Here is a 6,590-nt window from a genome sequence, read left to right as displayed (position 1 = left end):
CCCCGCCTTGGAGGTCGTTGCAGCGTTATGTGCGGCTGTGGGTTATTTCAGCATGAACTACGGCGTTCAGGGGTGCTGCAACTGGGGGGTCGCTTCAACATTGTAAGCAGCGTTAATTAATATTTCGTTACAGGACACACGACCTGAATTTGCCCCAGCTGCGCTAGCGTTTACTCCTCAAGCACGGGTGGAGGCATCATTTCACTTGCACGTCTGGGAGTCCAAACCAGCCCCAGCCCAAAAAAACCCCCACGTTCTGTCCGGCCGTGTCACCTCACAACCAGCCAACACCGTTATTAGGTCAAAGTCACCAGGACAATAAATAGAAAGTTGGTCATGTAACATGTAACACTCATGTGTAAGAGGAAAGAAACAAAAGTTAGAGCACATTATTTTTATCCGTAGTCTCAGGTTTGGTGGTGTTTTGCCTTCCCCCCCCTCCTTAAAACAGGTGTTGCCAAATAAGTTTTGACCTTGAATCACACATACCTTAAAATGGCTCACAACCTTTTGAGGAACAACCCCCAGGCTCTAAACCATTACATCGCTAAAGCAGCCTCCTTGTTGCTAGCTGCCAAACAATAGCCATTGTTCCCGGAGGATCTAGCCAAAAATAATATGATGTGCAACTGCCTTCCCACTGTTGTCTTCGCAAAAGTATTCAGAAGTGCCAGAGATAGAACTTTATGGATGCTCTACAGCACAAATACACCAAAAAGGAGCAGAACAACTTGAAAAGCCTGTAGAGACAGTGGAAGTGGGTGGAATAGAAATAAGAAAGTGGTGGGGGATGGGAGAGAAGAAAAACATTATGAGGAAGAGTTTATATTAAAAGATAGTGAAGTGTTTAAGTTAAGCAGCTGTTTTTATGTTGTTGTGTAGATTAAAACAAACCACAAATATTTGAGCACATATTCTATGTGCTCATATCATTAAGACTTGCGTATTATTCTTGAGCAGGGGAGTTGCACGCTTCCACCTTAAATGGTGCTTTTATGTGGCTCTGATTTTAGAAAGAAAATGAGTTGCAAAGAGGGAAAAAGATACAGAAGGCTGAAGTAGTTTTCTCTTTTAGCTTTTTCCCCCCCTTTCTTCAACTTTTACTACAACTTTGCCAGTCTTGGTTCTCAAGACACAAGCATCAGTTTGAATGACTATTTGTGAGGGAACATAAAATGGCCACCCCTCCTGCTTGGGGTGGGGAGGGAGGGGGAGTTATTTGGAGATGAAATATCTGGAAATCATAGGCATCACAGACACACAGCTAAATATACATAGCTTGTGGATTACTGAATTCAAAACTTTGCAGAAAAGCATACAGGGGAAAAAAGGGAGTTCTTCCAAAGTGCCTCCTTAGTTACTGAATTTATTTCCTACCTGTAGTTCAAAAAATACTAGTGAAGGATCAGCTTAGCTTTTCTGCTATCAGTAGTGCAGCCCACAGCAGAGGCATCTTGGTCAACCAGTGGAACTTCATATTGCTGTTGTATGTGTGTATGTTTTCTGACATAAAATAAGATAATTCATCTTCCAACAGTAATACATTTATCTTACCAATAAAGCAAGCCCTGAAAGAAAGAACAAATCCACATGCACACTGTATGTTGTGTGAAAGGTTCACTTTCAAGTTTTCTTCCACGGTTCCACTTCTAGTCAGTCTACTTAGTCACCCCAAGTCTCAGTCCTAGATCCTGACACAAATTTAGAGCTGAACTTAGACGAAAGTCCTGAATCAAAGATGTAGGAAAACCAATATGGGCTAAAAGTCACCTCAACTATTTCAGATGAAAGCTGATTTTTTAATTGGTTGGTTTTGGGTTTTTTTTAAGTCCAGTTTGAAATTCTGGCAAATACTGAAGCTCATGTTTCCATGTAATGCTATCCAATTACAACACATTTACTAACCACAGCATATTTATTGGTAACAAAATGTTGCAAATGCCTGCTATAATGGGCCTCTGTTTAGCCATTACCGGCTATTTGATAAATGATCTGCAGTGTTAGAAGGTCACAGAAGAAGGGGGGGGGGAGAAAACCCCCAAACCCCAAGTGGCCAGCAAGACCAGACTGTGGGAGACACTCAGTTATGCTCTCTTTAAATATGACCATCCCTTATAAGGGAGAAAAACATGACCAATGTAAAGCACGGTCTGTAGGCAAAGCTTGTGCCATACAGATGCATCCCCCAAGCTCTGTCCCTGGTGGCATCTCTATATGCTCATCATAAAAGTATGTTCCACTGAACGTACAGCTGCAGCGACTTCCTCCTCGGGGGAACCGGCATCTATATATCTAGAGAAACAAGCACATGGGTCCAGGTCCAACCACCTGAATCCACACGGTGCAAGCTGCTTCCAGAGCTGAAGAAAAAGGAAATGACCTGGAGGAAATGGTGCGGGACATCGTTCCACCAGTGTGCTCTTGTCATCAGCTGGAAAACCCCCAAACAAAACAGCCACAACGGAAATGAGGTTGATCTGGTCATTACTCTGACAGAAAAAAATGCATTTCCTTTCAGTGGTGGTGGTGCCTTTTAGGAGTTTCTCGTTTGTTTTGCTTAGTTACTGGGGTTTGGAGTTTCCCAGTTATCAGAGCACTCACAAGGCACTCCTACGTTCTCTGTCTGTGCATGTGAGTGCCGTCTCCTATTCCCCGATGAGAAAGACATTTTTAACAAATTGATAAGATGGAATTTTCCCATACAGTCGCTATCAGGCAATCTGAGCACTGCATGGCATGTTAGAAATGAAAAAATGCGCTTATGCTCTTTCTAACTTGGACTAGCCCTCCAGTTCCTCCTCCTCCTCCTCCCAGGGTCAGAACTAGACAGAGAAACATCTCCCAGGCTACAGCACTGGCGTTTCTGTAGCAAGTGCCAGATGCAGCCTCACGCCCTGGGTTCGGTCCATTTGCACACCTACCTTAACTGATGGGGAGTTTCAGTGAAGCAGAAAAAACAGTAGCTGAAGGAATGAAAAATAAACCATTGCGTCAAACATCAGTAACAAGCTCATGAAACCCGTGCGCTGTATCTTATTTGCGTATTGCTTCATATGCTTTGAGGAGCAATCAGTAAAGTGCGATTACCCTCAGACAGACTGAAAATATCTCAGACCTGGGCTCGTAATGCGAAGCATGCTCACACTGGGGTTTGTATGGGAGGGTTTTCCTGTGGGGAAAGAAGCAAGGGGCAAAGGGGAATTCACCGCTTGCTAATATACAATCCCACAAAACACCTAAAACTAAAAAAGGTTAAAAAGAGGAGATTTAGGTTTGGGCAAGCAGTACGGTCATAGAATAATTTCAACATTGACTGAGGAGTTCCTGCCGTGTAGCTCTCCTTGCTGTGAGCTTTCAGTTCTCCACGGTGTCAGGAGCAGCCAGGGCTTTCCAAGGGCGGGCAGCACGGGGCGGCCGGCAGCAGGCCACGTCTTTCAACAGCGTGCCGCTACAGGCAGGCAGCATGGGCCAGCTCAAGGACCTCGCTTCCTGCCTTTGTTATCCCTGCAGCCCTGGAATTCCATCCGAATGGATTTGACCCCTTCGCTAAACAGCCCGTGCATACCTCCCCAGTTAGGGTATTCCTGTGTGAGGAGAGGACTGAGGGGGCAGGGATGGGGGTGGAAGGAGAGTGGCTTGCTCCATTGCTGCCAAAGCGACAGGAGCATGCTGCTACGTGCCTGACTCCTGGTTTGGCATGCAGCTTGGAGGAACAACAGCTCACCCATCCGATGAGGGGTGGATCTGTCCACCTCGGGTGCGCTCCACCAGCAGTGACTGCTGAAGGGGGGAGAAAATACAACGCAAAGGATGCAGTTCTTCACCTGGCTTGCACTTGCTTGACAAAGAAATTTAGTAGGTGCCATTTATGCCCCGTGCTTTAGGAAAAGTCTGTTATTTCAAATTTTCAAGTCTGAAATGCATTGTACTTTCCTACAATGCAGCTATCAGTCCGCCATAATGCCTCACCATGCTTGCATATAGCTTTTATTTCTGCACATACTTTATATTGATTTTGCACAGCATTCCCCTGCCCAAGCACTGGCCTTGGTTTCTGCCTGGGAGAAACCCTCTCTTTGCAGGAGAGCCGATTCTTTTTTGTCTTTTTTTTAATATTTTCTATCCATAGGATGATTTTCATAACAGTTCACTGCCACTAAGCTTCTGACATCTCAGATGCTGCTCCGGTTCTGCACCACAAGAATACATCCGAGTGGTCTTTGCCTTGCGATTTGATGGGTTTAGCCACCCCAAGGACGACTGCTGTTTTTAGGAGTGTGAGGATCAGAAAAAGATAAAAAGTTTTGTCCTGTTCTCAGACCTCTCCATCTGTTTTTCCCCTCATATTTATACCAGAGTATGCCCTGCTAAAGTTCCCTTTACCTTACGAGACCTCAAAATGTATGACAACATTTCATATAACACAGAATAAGCACCAATTAGTATTACAATCTGCTTCTAGCTGCCCCACTTTGTTGTTCTCCATTCTACTCCCCCAGCCTTCCTACAAGAGAAATTTCACAATTTCTTCCATGACAAGGCTGCTGATGTCCAAGGAGAGGTCACTGTCACCACTTCAACCTCTATCACCCTATCTATCCCTCTGCCCATTCATGAAAGCATTTCTAAAAGCCAAATATTGAAGAAAGCACTTAATTTCGAATCCAAGTTTTGCCTTTGTAACTGGTTCTCAATTTCTACTCCAGGCCATCCCTTTGTTCCCTGGAGGGGTTGGAAACATTAGGACCACCTCTCTTCTCTCTTGTCATTCAAACTTTCCATGCCTGTCTTAAACAGATTGAATTAACAGGAAGCCTGCCTACCTCTTTTTTTCTCTCCTTTCCTCCTCCTCCTCCATCCCAGACTTGACTCCCTAGCAGATGCCAATCGCCCACCCTCTACAAAAAGCCATATTCCCTCTCAAAGTTTCCCTTCTCCTTCCCCTCAGGACCTCCCAGAAACACTGTTCCTCTTCATTCTCCTGTTCCAAACTTCTGCTCTGAGGCAGACATGAAAACTTTATAAAACATTATTAACCCTAGATAATGAAGAATTATTCAGGAAAAGGTCCATAGTTTGCTATATATTAGTAGAGTTTTTGGTATCCCAGGGCCATGGCTTCCTTGTAGCTTTAAGCAAGAGTGAATGTCAGAGGATAATAATCAGAAATTCTGTTTCACCAGATTGACCTTCCTCCTAAGAGGATATTAAACAATCTTTTGTTTGAACAGACCTCCAGGTACTTTGGGTAGGAACTTCAGCTGGATGTCAGCATAGCTCTATCTGAAGTTAGTGGGATCATGTCAGTTTAAATCTGGAGTTGCTGACCTGGCATAACATAACTCTATTGTGGCTCTTTCATCTAAGAAAATCTAAATATCCCAAAAATATTAATTAAGCCTGAAAATAGGACAAATACTTTAATACCACACTTACAAGCAGGAAAACTGAGTCTTAAGACAACAAGACCCAGGTAATCCATGATATCCACTGCTTCTGGATGGGTGCACATGAAAACGCATCTAGGCTGGATTTTCAGCAGCACAACAGAAGTCAGAGGAAATGGTTGCCTGGCAGTACTTTTGATGGCCAGGTTGTAGGGGTCTCATACCAGCTTACCCTCAAACAGAAAAGCCCATAAAACAAAAGCTCCTTTTAAAACACATGAAGCTAAGAGTCCTGGCCAGAACACTCCAGACTTATCAGAAGAGGATCTGGGTCTTCTGGCTCCTGGCACAAGACCCTCATTTCATTCACTTTGTCTTTACTGGGCTTTGGATCAATGCATACAAAAAAATGTTTCCACTGGGCTTTAACTTTGGCCATCCACTCAACTATGCATTCCCATACAGTCACATGCTATTATTATGGTTTTAATTAGTAAAGGCTACACAGCTATATCTATTGTTTCAGTAAAGTTCTGGCCGCAAAGTTCACATGGTCATACTGAGCCAAAACCCGAGGTTATCAAGTAATCAAGCTAAGCACATTTGTTGCAGTTATGGCTCCCTATTTGTTTTATTCACACACACTCACCTTCCCCTCCTGCCCTCCCTTCTCCCAAGCCCTACTGCCAGCTTGCCAGCTTGGAGCAGTTTATCGTTGCTTCGTTGTGAGCAGTGACCCTGCATCATGTAGACAGCTGAATTAAGTCCTATCGCTGTACTGATCTAAACTGACATTTTGACAGGGGCGACATGGGTGTATCTTGGCAATGACATGGTAATAAATGATGTTACAATACAAAATGAAACCATTTTTTGCACTGGCAAGTGCTAAAGCCACACCACCCAAGTCACAGAAGGCAAAGGCAGGGACAGGGAGAACGAAGAACTGCCCACTGTGGGAGAAGATCAGGTTCAAGACCATCTAAGGAACCTGAAGGTGCACAAGTCCATGGGACCCAATGAGATGCATCCACAGGTCCTGAGGGAACTGGCAGATGAAGTTGCTAAGCCACTATCCATCGTGTTTGAGAAGTCGTGGCAGTCCGGTGAAGTTCCCGCTGACTGGAAAAGGGGAAACATAACCCCCATTTTTAAAAAGGGAAAAAAGGAAGACCCGAGGAACTACAGGCCAGTCAGTCTCAC

Source organism: Pygoscelis adeliae, unplaced genomic scaffold, assembly GCF_000699105.1.
Source record: "Pygoscelis adeliae isolate BGI_AS28 unplaced genomic scaffold, ASM69910v1 Scaffold186, whole genome shotgun sequence".
Taxonomy (NCBI): domain Eukaryota; kingdom Metazoa; phylum Chordata; class Aves; order Sphenisciformes; family Spheniscidae; genus Pygoscelis; species Pygoscelis adeliae.
This window is presented reverse-complemented; position numbering follows the sequence as displayed.